General features: G+C 34.3%; 1 long non-coding RNA gene across 1 annotated transcript; it reads left to right on the top strand.

The window, feature by feature from the left end:
* The first annotated feature begins 8,806 nt into the window (after positions 1-8,806).
* On the top strand, positions 8,807-10,093 carry LOC127135268 (uncharacterized). Its single transcript, XR_007808491.1, has 2 exons — positions 8,807-9,344; positions 9,821-10,093. It is a non-coding gene; the product is annotated as an uncharacterized LOC127135268 (long non-coding RNA).
* The last annotated feature ends 1,506 nt before the right edge of the window (positions 10,094-11,599 follow it).

Below are 11,599 nucleotides of genomic sequence, written 5' to 3'. Positions count from 1 at the left end.
AGTTAGAAGACTGATTCAGATTCAGCCAGAGGATCGGAAGAGAAATAAACAGCGCGGTGTATTTCAACATTTTTGTGGTGTTCCCAGAGCGCAAATTTTCGGTCTGTCTCTGGTATTCAATCACAGCTCACCCTGTTTGTTTGATAAGCTGTTCGCTTACACCCTACTCGAGTTAGCTGATGATCGAATATGGGCAGTTGTAACACCCCAAAATTTGCCCTCCTCATTCATGCATTCATTTTTAGGTCATTTAACATTTCATATTGCATTTCATCATGTCAATCAGAATCAGATCCAAGAAACTGTATTTTTTTTACAAAAAAAATTTTTAAAAAAAAATGAAAAAAAAACGGGAAAAAAACGAGAAAAAAAAACGAAAAAAAATTAAAAAATTTAATTAAATAAATAAAAAAATAAAATATAATAGAAAAATCTTGGACTTGGACCTCTCTCATTTGAGCCCACAATGCCATGAAAATCAGGTTATAAAAGAGGGAGAACAGACAGAAAAAGGAAGAGAAGCAAAAATACTCTGAGGTTTCCTTGGAACAAAACCCTGGACAAAACCTGGAGAGAAACCTAGACAGAGAGAGTGAGAATTAATCTGCAGCAACCTCCAGGCAACTCTGAAAGGTTCATTCTGACTCACACACTTTCAGCTCAAGCAAACCCTAACATTGGTTTGCAAATCCAGCCGTGCCATTTGATTTCAACCGATCTCTCTAATCAGGTTTGCCCTTATTCCCATTACCTTTGTGCTTTGAAGTTGAATACTCTGAATGTTTGAGGTATGATAGATGAATTTCATTAGGTTTTTCCCCACGAGTTCATAATTATGTATGAATGTATAAATAATGCCTTGAATGCCTTGAATGCTTATCGTGTTTCACTAACCCTTTTGTTGAGTTTTTGTGAAGGCTCACATGACTTTTGCAGAGATAGCTCGCTGGATATTCCACTTTACTTGTGGGATACTGTCGCATCTCGAAAAATGCGATTCCACGCGATGGTCGCGAAAAAAATTATGTTCGAACAGAGTCGCCACCGAACTTTATTTATCCCAATGAAGGAATAGGAAAATATCGATAAAACCTTTAGGAAATGGAATAATGGTAATCGCAACCATATTCGGGTTCGGGAGTGGATTACGTAAGGGGAAGGTATTAGCAACCCTTACGTCCGTTGTACTCAACGGGAACCTTTTAGTTCTAATTTGCGTTTCGAGTGTTAATTTATGTTTGTTTGTTATCTTTGGGTTATAAAATATTGAAAATAGAAATGGATGAGAACCTTAGAAAGGAGAAAGGGGAGGTTTTTTATTAGTGTGCTCGCGAAGATACAACAATCTCCTGCCTACATATCCTTAAGGTGCAATAAGGAAATCAGAGCATTCGTAGTTTGGGAAACTATGGTTAGTTGGTGTTTTTTAATGAACAACTGTTTAGATCGCATCCTAAAGGCTAAACATTGGTTTGTCTACTCTCGGCGGAGGCTTAAGCATTAGTTTGTTGTGCGCATCAGAAAGGATTAAATAGTATTCTTTTGAAAAGAGTTTTGATCACACGAGGGTGATAAGTTGGATTAATATGTTGGATATTTTGTTTGGTTGAGATGTTTTTGGTTGGATGACGATTACTCGGATATTCGAGTAAGATAACTCATATCCTAACAGTCGGGAAAGGGAATAGAAGACTCTAGACCACCTTCTTTTTCATACTTAATTATAGAAAGGATTGGATAATAATTAAGGTGTTTTGAAAGGATGACGAATACTCGGATAATCGAATAAGACAACTCGTATCCCAATAATCGGGAAAGGGAATAGAAAACTCTAGACCACTTTCTTTTTCATCTGAGTGATTATGAAAATAAGGTTGTATATGGTGGATGTATTTTTAAAATGAACGACAAGTACTTGAATAACTGAGTAAGACAACTCATATCCAAGCATTTGAGAAGAGGAGTTGAAAGCTCAAAACCATCTACCTTTTCGTATAGTTCGTTGTGAAAATGATTTGATTAAGTTGTAAGTTGGTGGAAAAATGACAATTGTTTGACTGACCGAGTAAGAAAACTCGTATTCAAACAAATGAGGAGAGAAGTTGAAGACTCAAAGTCATCTCCTTTTTCATTTAGCTTATTATGAAAATAATTTGATTTAATCGGGTTTAGAAGTTTGTAGAGGAACGACAATTATTTGAATAACCAAGTAAGAGAACTTGTATTCAAATAGTCGTGGAGAAAAAATTGAAGACTCAAAGTTATCTCCCTTTTAGTTTCTTGTTATAAAAGGATTTGATTTGTTTGTGCTTAAATGGATTAGAAATGACGACCATTTGACTAACCGAGTAAGAAAACTCGTATTCAAATAATCGAGGAGAGGAGTTGAAAACTCAAAACCATCCCCCTTTTCATTTTCAAATGAAGTGTTGTTTTAAATGTGATTAAGTATTTTAATTTAACTTTCGATGTCGGATCGATGTTTTAAAATTTGTGTTCTTATGAATGAATTGAATTAATTAAAATCGAATAGATCTCATTGTAAGAAGGCCCAAGAGTAAGCCATGTGAGGTTGATGGCGATGCTTTTTCAAGCGACCGACTTACAAAGGCATTTAAAATGGGCTCGACTTTGAATCGAGAAGTTCTATTTGTTTTAAAAATTGGTTTGAATTGATGGCATGGGAATTATAATCTTTTTGTATTTTTAAGTCTTTATTATTTTTAGGTTCATTTTAAGATGAGATGAAGAATGTACAATGATATAGCATAAAGCGAAGTAAAGTAAATACACAAAAATAAATAAATATTAGAAGCGGGATTTAAAAAAATTAGATGTTAATTGCGGAAATTAAAAAAATTAGAGTTAATCGTTAAATGTTAGGTGTTAGTTGAAATCAACATGAAATAACAAGAGAATTGTAATAAAATGTTAAATCTAAAACAAATAACTAAAGTTAAAACAATTAACCACTACGCCAAAAACTGGAATAGACAGCGCCCCTTAGAGGGCGCTTTATTACAAAAGCGCACTCTAAAGTAAAGAGAAAAAATAAGGAGCATACTATTGGAATAGACAGCGCACTTTAGAGGGCGCTTTTGTAACAAAGCGCACTCTAAAGTGAAGCGAAAAAATAATGAGGAAATGGAGGGACACCAATAGAGGACGCTTTATTGAAAGCGTCCTCTAAGGGTAACCTTAGAGGCGCTTCTAAAAAAGCGCTCTCTATGTCCATGTACATTTCCAGTTTATAAGGCGCTTTTTGGAAAGCCTTAGAGAGCGCTTTTAGAAGCGCCCTCTTAGGCCCCCTTTAGAGGGCGCTTTTGTAACTAAGCGCCCTCTAAAGTGAAGCCAAAAAAAAAATGGAGGGACAACAATAGAGGGCGCTTTTGTGAAAGCGCCCTCTAAGGTTACCCTTAGAGGGCGCTTTTGAAAAAGCGCTCTCTAAGTCCATGTACATTTCCAGTTTAGAAGGCGCTTTTGGAAAGCCTTAGAGAGCGCTTTCAGAAGCGCCCTCTTAGGCCCCCTTTAGAGGGCGCTTTTTTAAAAAAAAGCGCCCTCTAAGGTCCCCTTTAGTAAACATTAAAATTATAACATATATTGCATGTCTCTTTATTTTCCCTCTCTATAAGCTATTTCGTTTACGTAACTGGGTTTTCTCTCAACTGCGATTACTCTCTACTGCGATTACTCTCGTCCTCCGTTCGTTCTCCCTCCCTCACCGTCATCGTCGCCGTTCGTTCTCCCTCCCTCACCGTTCACGTTCACTGCGTTAACCTCTTCCACCGTCACTGTTCACTTTCTTCTCCATCGTTACCGTCACCTTTAAGGTATTTCTCTTCTCCATCGTTACCGTTCACTTTCTTCATGTGTTTGATTAGGGCATTTTCTAAACTTAGTTTTTCATTTTGTGCATTATGTTGATTAATGTTGTTTAGGGCAAACTGAGTTTTTTATTTCTGATTGAAAACTGATATATTTGAAGTGTGTTTGAGCTTGTGCTTGGAAGTTTGATGATTATGGATGCAAGTTTGTTCATGTTCCAAACACCATAAGTTTGCATTGGTCTTTTGCATGCAGTAGGTGTGTGTGAGTAAATGTGTATGCAGTAAGTTTGTGCATGCAGTAAATGTGTTCACGTATTGAATCATTGTCTTACTTGGGTCTTATTGAATCATTTCTATATTACAGATAAAATGGCTAACCAAGACGATACCCATGCCGCGAATGAATCACGTAATAATGTTGAAAAAGAAATCAAACGAGGATTGACTGTTATGAAGTCAATCATTCGTGCAAGAGACAAGGGTGTAAAATTTGAAGTACATTGGAGTGCTGAAGACCAACTAATTGAGCCTAACGGTTCAATGTTGGCAAGTTACATTGGTTTCCTTGTTCGCCAACATATTCCGATTACATGTGATAATTGGAGAAGTCCGGACTTGAAGGTTGGCAAGGAAAAAATATGGTCGGAGATACAGGTACTTACCATATATTGTTATATGTTTTTTTTGTTGACTATTTGTTAACCATATATTGTTATAATATTACTTTATAATAACACACTCCATTTGTATGTTTTTTAGAGATCCTTTCACATCGATGAAAGCCGGCAAAAATATTGTATTCAATTGGCCGGAAAAAGACTCCGAGGATTTCGATCCTTTTTGTGCAACAAATTTCTCAAGGATGAGGAAGGAAAATTTGTTGAAGGAGAACGGCCAATGAAGTATGCCGAGATTATTTCAGCCGATGAATGGGATAACTTTGTCGCCAAACGAAGAAACGAAAAATTCCATGTAATGTCTATTAATTATGGTATTATACAATTGTTAAGTTACTTGGTTCTAATATGCCTTAAACTTTTTTATCCAGGAAATAAGCGACATAAATAGGAAAAGGGCATCAAAACCCGCGTATCCGTACAAAAAAGGGCGTACGGGTTATGCACGGTTACAACAAAGAATTGTGAGTATATTCAAATGCTATGAGCTTATACATTGTCACAATATGTTATAATTGATGATCTTATAATCTAATTCAATGTGTAGCTAGCCGAGGAGAAAAGTGACGCAACATCTCTTCCGGACCACGTATTATGGAAGGCTGCTCGGGTTGGGATGGATGGGGCTGTCGTTGAAGCGGTCCAAAATGTTTATGACGAATGTGTAAGTATATGTAACATTATTTCTTTAATTATATCGAAAATTTTGTTAGACATATAATTCATTTTTAATCTCCTCTAATAATATTTCAGGAGACTTTATCCCAAACCCCTTCAACCGAGGTCCAGGATTGCAGGAGCGTACTTAGTCGAGTACTAAATGTTCCTGAGTATTCCGGTCGTGTGAGGGGTAAGGGTTTTGGTGTGACTCCGTCGTCATTTTATAAAAAAACAAAAACAAAAAATCCTACCAACAAAGAGGTGATGGAGACCTTGGCGGAGTTAAGGGCACAAGTACTCCAACTGCAAAACGAGAATGCAAGGTATAGAGAGGAAAGGTGCGCTTCCGAGGCAAAAGATACTAGTGACCGAGCTAGTATCAATCATCAACCGAAATTTCCCGAGGTAATTATATATGTTATTATGAAATTAAAATAGCACTTTTTTACTTGACACATATACAAGTTAACAATAACATTTATTATTGGTTTAGGGCATTTCACCTTGTCAGCTGTATCTATCGTCACCAACTTATCGCATGGTTGGCAAGGGAAAAGTGCACAATACTTCGGGTGAATTACTTCACCATAATCCCCTCCCGGTGGGATTTATGAAAGTTTCGGTTGACCTCGTATTAGATACGGACGCCCGTCTACCATTACCCGACGTTGTTTCAGAGACAACGTTGATGCGAGATGCAGTCGGATCCTTTGTTGGTTGGCCGTCAGATCTAATTTTCCCTGATGCCGAGGTATATATGTTCTAAATGATTATGAATATTTAGAATTCACATTTCAATTCAGCTACAATTATGATATTTAATCAATCCTTATTACATGGTAATGTTAGACTCCTACAAGACCCACCCCTAAAGCTGGTAAAGGGATTTCAAGACGCATCGAGTCGGTTGCATCTCAAAAAGAGGTACAAATATATATACCCATTGAATTATATACACAACGATTCTTTTGCATCACAAAAAGTAATGATTTATTTTATATGAATTTTTAGGTTCCCGGTCGAAAGTTGAAAAGCGATGGTAAGGATATTCCAACGAAGGATATTCCAACGAAGGATATTCCAACGAAGGATATTCCAACGACGGCCGGGACAAAATCTCAAATTATGATGCGTCTTGAGAAAATGGTGGAAGAGTCCGATATTATGGACGGGTCCATTCGTAGTATAGATTTTGATGAAGGTGTTTTCGGAAAAGCTCATTTCGAAATAATTGGAAAGGAGGACATGCAACAACTTTTTGAGCACGACGAATTGGGCATCGCTATCATTCATACATACATATGGTACTCCGATCAATCTATAATTTACTTAGTTGAACAATTTATTTACACATTTCAATGAGTAGTCTAATATTTATTATGTTTCTATTTAAGGTATATGTATGACAAATTGATGCGGGGAACTGAATTGTGTAACCGTTTCAATTTTATTGCTGCTTCCCGTGTCAACGCAACGTTAATATCGAAAAATCCAACATCCGTAAAGAATGATCTAGTCGATAGATTCATGGCGGCCGGCGATAATACTACACGCAGTTTGTATTTTTTACCGTTTAATTCTGGCAACGGGTTAGATTTTCTTTCTAATAATTTCATTCTAATCTATGTATATCTTTTACGTAGAAAATTTTCATTCATCTAAATTTTTGTTTTATTTTACAGTGGCCACTGGGTGTTGGTTGCTATGGATCTTTCGAGACTAATAGTGTATTATCTCGATTCGTTATCGGGTGATTGGAGTAAATATCCGGGTTTGAAGAAGACGGTTGACACGTAAGTGAAATTCCCCTAAATATTCGTGTGTATTTCTATATTTAATTATGTCTGTCAGATTGATCTCAATATACGTTTTTATTTTGTTAGAGCAATACTAAAATTTAGATCGAAAAAGAATTACAGCATTAGGAAGGACATTACCTGGGTCAGAGTTCAGGTATATATTAAGTATCTTATTTTTGCTTATAATAGTGTTTGTTTTTTTGCTTATAATAGTGTTTGTAAGAAATTAACTATATATATTGTTTGTTTTTCTGTGTAGTGTCCTCAGCAAAATAATTCGGTCGATTGTGGATTTTTTGTATTGAGATTTATGAGAGATATCATTGCATTGAATCGTATAGACATCCCAAAAATGGTATGGAATAATAACTTAGGGTTTATTTTAATATTATCGGATAACTAATCTAATTTGTTACTAAATCATGAATATGTTTTATTCTCTTAATTGTAGTACTTTGAGGAATACAAATCTTACTCAAGAGCTCATTTGGATGAAATGAAGGATGAATTGTGTCAATTCATTGTTGATCAAAGAATCATATAGCTAGGTTGTATATTGTTGTACATATATGTATGGAATGTTGTTGTTGTATGCTGTTGTTGTATATATGTTGTATATTGTTGTTGTACTTTTACTAAATCATGAATATGTTGTTGTATATTGTTGATCAAAGAATCATATATTAATGTTGTATATATGGAGGATTAATGTTGTATATAAATGGATTCATGTTGTATATATCAATGGATTAATGGTGTATAACATTGGATTAAAGGATGAAATCAATATGAATTTTACACTTTTGCAGCATGCGAACAGGTTACCAATTAAATATCCACTGTTTTTCAAACAAATTTTTTTAAAATAACTAACACTTTAGAGGGCGCTTTCTGTAGGAAGCGCCCTCTAAACACTTTACATTGAGAACTTTAGAGGGCGCTTTGTCCAGAAAGCGCCCTCTAAACACTTTACATTGACAACTTTAGAGGGCGCTTTCTGCAGAAAGCGCCCTCTAAAGTGTTAGTTATTTTAAAAAAATAAGCGCCCTCTAAACACTTTACATTGACAACTTTAGAGGGCGCTTTTTCCAGAAAGCGCCCTCTAAACACTTTACATTGACAACTTTAGAGGGCGCTTTCTCCAGAAAGCGCCCTCTAAGGTGTCCCTTTATGGACCACTCCAGAGGGCGCTTTTTTCATAAAGCGCACTATAATGTGGGCCTTTAGACAGCGCTTTCTCCAGGAAAACAAAGCGCTGTCTTTACCTATGCCAGCGCCAGATTAGAGGGCGCTTAAAAGCGCTGTTATAGGCCAAAATAAGCGCCCTCTTTTCCCTTATTTGGCGTAGTGAACAAAAGTATCATTAAATTAAAACTCAAAACAATATTAAACAATCGAAAATCTCAATTCTAAACTATTATCCAAAATATTAATTTTAAAATATTAATAAAGATTAAATTCTAAAATCATTCTAAATTAAATTAAAATTCTAAAATCATACTAAATCACCTTATAATTCTAATTAATCTACAATTATTTCTAAAAGAAAGAAATCTAATTAAATTCTAAAATATTTTCAAAGATTAAATTCTAAAATCACTCTAAATTATATTAAAAAATCTAAAATAATTCCAAATCACCTTATAATTATAATTAATCTACAATTATTTCTAAATAAAAAATTATCTAATTAAATTCTAAAACAATCAGCATGGGCCTAAAAGGGACAACCCAATTGTATGGGGGGTGTTGATAGGGATTAATGGGCCAAATTTGGAAGGCCCGAAACAAACCCTCTTAGGTTAACTTAAAACGAAAGAAAAAAAAGAAAGAAAAAAGAAGCGTTATTTTTGATATAGCCTTTCTCTCTCTTCAATTTCCCAGCCGCTCACAACACTCTGTAAACCCTAAAACTCTTCTCTCTTCTTCGTTCAGTTTACCCCCACCCTCTCGACCTATGAACAACAAAAACTAGGACATCCAAGGCTAGGGAAAGCAAAGTCCGGTCATGGCGGACGACACGAGTTTAACGGTGGCCCTTACGAACTGTCACGGTGATGCCGCCATGAGTATCCAGAACTCAAACCAACGTCATACCTTACCCAAACACAAAGGAAAACCACAAACTTAAATCTCACAGTGAAATTTCCAAGAAAACCGAGAACAACAACAAACAAGATCCCAAAATCAGAAAATCAAGAAAAAAGACTCCAAATCTTCAAATCCAAACCAAACCAAATACAACAACATCTTCATGCAATAATCATGGGGGTCACGTTCTAGGAGGCAATGCAAATATGACGATAATATCAGAACATGCAAAGGAGAGTTTTAAATACCAAATCGGAGCTAGTCCAACGTTAATATTTCGGCAAGGCGAGGTATGTATCTTTATCACCTTTCTGAACTTTTCTCCTTCTTCTCTGTTAAGTGCTTTTGGGTTTTTTTCGAGAAAATAATCTCTTGCTGTATTTATGTGCGTTTGCTGTCGTGTTCTTAGGGTTTTTTTTTTTTAAATCTCTGTTGTCTGTTCTTGCTGTGTGTTTTTTGTTGTGTTCTTGTTTAGGGTATTTTTGAAAAATTGTTCTGTCCTTCTTGTTAACTTCTAAATCCCTTTATGAAGAGTTTTTTAAGTCTTAAAAACTCCTTCCTGTTGTACACTTTTTTCTCCGGATTATCTGGGATTCTATTTTTGATAATTTGTTAGTGTTTTAAGCTATTGTCAAAATGCTTTTTTGAGTATTCATGTTAACCTGTTGGGTAAAGCTTTGAGCCAAGTAGTTTATTTTGTTGTTTTTCAGTTTCTTAAGCGCTTCTGAAAAGTGCTTTTTATTTAAACTATTTTTTCTCTTTGCAGGTTACAGGAAGTTACAGGAATAAAGTGACTTTGATGGATAGTTTGTGGGCTGTAATACAACAAGGTTGGAGGCGCGCCCCAAGTTCAAAGAGATTGCAATTTGATTACCTGACTTTGGTCTTTAGGATTTATTCCCATTTGTAGCAAATTTCACTGTAATTACATTGGTTTTTTTTAAGACAAATGTGTGCTTGGATTATGTAACTTATTGAATTAAAAGTCTAATAACCATTAATAATTATGTATTCAACCTTTTAATCTTTCAAAATTTAACTCAATATTTATTTATGCTAATCAATTTCAACTTTTAAAAACAACAAATTTCTAACTTAAGTATAATGAATTAATCTAAAAATAAATTTCTAATTTAAGTATAATGACTTAATTTTAAAAACAAATTTCTAATTTAAGTATAATGATTTAATTTAAAAACAAATTTCTAATTTAAGTATAATGATTTAATTTAAAAACAAATTTATAATTTAAGTATAATGACTTAATTTTAATATAATGACTCAATTAAAAACAAATTTCTAATTTAAGTATAATGACTCAATTTTAAAAACAAATTTCTAATTTAAGTATAATGACTCAATTTAAAAACAAATTTCTAATTTAAGTATAATGACTCAATTTAAAAACAAATTTCTAATTTAAGTATAATGACTTAATTTAAAAACAAATTTATAATTTAAGTATAATGACTTAATTTAAAAACAAATTTCTAATTTAAGTATAATGACTTAATTAAAAAACAAATTTCTAATTTAAGTATAATGAATTAATCTAAAGAACAACATAATTACTAAGTATAGTAATTTAATTTAAAAAAAAAACAATTCTAATTTAAGCACAAAAATCTAAATGTGGGACTTTTAAAAAAAACACAATTCTAATTTAAGCACAAAAATCTAAATGTGGGACTTTTTAAAAAAAAACACAATTCTAATTTAAGCACAAAAATCTAAATGTGGGACTTTTAAAAAAAACAACACAATTCTATTTTAAATATAAAAATATAAATATGGAACTTTTTAATTTAAAAACAAAACAATTCTATTTTAAATACAAAAAATCTAAACATGAGACTTTTAATTAAAAAAACACAATTCTATTTTTTCTAAAAAATGCAAATTCTAAATATGGGACTTTTGAAACAAAGAAATCTCATGGATTAAATCAAAATGGCCGGACAAAATTGGGGTATGACAGATACCATTTGGGAGATTTATTCTGATTGCCTTGTTGGCACGTTTACTTTATACATGTTTGTTTTGTATGTGTTCGTATCCCCACAGGTAGCGCGGTTCCTTCGTCAAGAACTGCCTTTTTGCATGAGCATCCCTAACCCTACCAACTCATTGATTTTTCTTCTCCTAAGAACACGTTAACTCCTTCTACTACAGGCAAGTAAGTCTCCAAAGGTCGAGCATCCGGTAGATTGCGTAGTAACGTCGTTCGTCCAAAACCCAATCCATAACCCCGTAGTTAGCCGAACTACGGCTTGCTCTGATTCTCATTCCAGATGAGATACGTAGGCATAAGACGCGATGTCTTAGCGAGCACAATTACCCTTAACCCCCAGGTAGCCGAGCTACGAAGACTCTGATTCTCATATTCATATGAGATACGTATGCAGTGGATGCGACATCTGTGCGAGTCATTTTCTTTTGACCCCTTTTTTTTAGTAAATAACACATTAGATAAACCCACACCCTTTAGACAAGATCTACAAAAGTGGATCCCGTAGAGTACTACGGATGTGTAGGGGTGCTAATA

This window comes from Lathyrus oleraceus, chromosome 4 (assembly GCF_024323335.1).
Source record: "Lathyrus oleraceus cultivar Zhongwan6 chromosome 4, CAAS_Psat_ZW6_1.0, whole genome shotgun sequence".
Taxonomy (NCBI): domain Eukaryota; kingdom Viridiplantae; phylum Streptophyta; class Magnoliopsida; order Fabales; family Fabaceae; genus Lathyrus; species Lathyrus oleraceus.
Note: the sequence above shows the minus strand (reverse complement) of the source record. Positions and strands in the feature narration are given on the sequence as shown.